The following is a 1,988-nucleotide window of genomic DNA, read 5'->3' on the forward strand; positions in this document are numbered from 1 at the left end:
GCAGTAATTTATCTTTGTGTAATAATTTGTAATACATCTTTTTTTTATTCATACTTTTATATATTTATATTTTACTTTGTGTTTGAAGTTTATTCTTATTCTTTTGGAGCTGTGTGTGTGTGTAACAAAAGCAGTTTTCCCCCTGAGGATCATTAAAGTGATTCTGATTCTGAAATGATGGTGAAGAAACTCATTTCTAAACAGCAACAGTGTCCTAGATTTAGTGGTGATTTGATCCATCGCTCAGCTTGTGTTTCGAAGTCCTAAAGGCTCAAAGTTAAGTGAAATGACTTGTTGAGGCGTATAGTTCAGAGTGTGTGTGTGTGTGTGTGTGTGAGAGAGTGTGTGTGTGTGTGTGTGATGTACAGCCGAAGGGGTTTTCTGTCCTGTGTTGGCTGCCACGCCCTTGTCTCCTTGAGCTTGCAGAGAAAACACACATGCAGGTATGCACACACACACACACACACACACACACACACACACATTTCTCTCTCTCTTTCTGTGATTGGATGGTTTGAAGACACACGCAGGCTCTGATTGGCTCTTCTTCTTCTTCTTCTTCTTCTTCTTCTTCAAACCATTTTAAAACAACAACAAGCCTCGGCGGCACACAAATAGAAACCAACACGACGAAATTAGAAAACTATTCCCACAAGGTTTATGGCTTTACACGGCTGTGTTTTATCTCTTTTAGGTCTTTACAGAAATTTAGCGGAGGTGAGACTGAGTTTCTGTAAACATGAACAAAACAATATCAAAACATTTCTGAACAAATAAATCATGAGAAGAAACAAAAAGCCCCACACAGATTTCCATAAAATGACACAAAGCGACTTGTTTACAGTGTTTCTATCTCTGTTATTTACAATGAGGGCAGTTTCAGGCTGCTCGTGTCATTTTCCAGCATAAAAACACAAACACAAAAAGTCTTCTGTACACGCTGGGTTGTTAATAATACATCCTGCCGTGTGTGTTATCCCACAGTGGAGACATAAATATGCTGAAAATGACACGCTGTGTTTAAGTGATGTCGTACAAACTCAAAAACACACACACACACAAACAGCTAATGAGATTTAGAGTGTGTGATCTGCAGACCAGCTATGATCTTCAGCTCCAGTTATTAAGGCTTTTTTTTTTAATTCTCTAAACACAATAAATACTTTTCTCACTGGAGATCAGTGCATGTTGAAGTCGGAGATCACACACAACCACAAACCACTCAAACGAAAACACTAAACTAAAAGTTGGATGAATCATCTGAGGTTTGATGATGATGATGATGATGATGATGAAGAGACGTGTGATACAAAACGTGGTCTGTTTTCTTTTACCTTTTCAGATCAGCGCCAACCTGTGAAGACTATCATTTAGTCTGGAACCATTGTGGTAAAAATGGTTAAAACTCATCACATCTTCCAGACTTTCCCTCCAAAACTCAAGGAACTTCCCGCCTCTTTTTTTTTTTCTTTCTTTTCTCTCTTTCTATCGTTTCCATTCTTCTTCGCCTTCCTCTCGCTGACTTGTCCCTGCACGCTGACGCTCACTTACCTCCCTCCTGTTTCCAGTCTCAGGCAGAGAGGACGATCTAAACAAACACTGGGGAGGATGTTGGAGGAACATCACAGCTCAGATCTCTTCTATTGTGATTTTGTTTTCTAGTGTGCAGATATCACAGCCTGGATCTCTGAAGCTGATATCAAAACATTTCATGTAAAACACATCGTAAGGACCCTTTAAATGTGTTTTTAAAAGAACAGTGACATTGATGAACTGAAAATGTTCTTTCTCCTGGACAAACACACACACACACACACACACACACACACACATATATATATATATATGTGTGTGTGTGTGTGTGTGTATATATGTTAACCTGCTGTTTAATGTGCTGCATATATAAAATAATCTCACATAATACAAAATAATTCCATGAATTAAATGTATTATTACATGTTGTGCTCTTTTTTTTCTCCAAAAATCAC

Source organism: Pempheris klunzingeri, chromosome 16 (assembly GCF_042242105.1).
Source record: "Pempheris klunzingeri isolate RE-2024b chromosome 16, fPemKlu1.hap1, whole genome shotgun sequence".
Classification (NCBI taxonomy): domain Eukaryota; kingdom Metazoa; phylum Chordata; class Actinopteri; order Acropomatiformes; family Pempheridae; genus Pempheris; species Pempheris klunzingeri.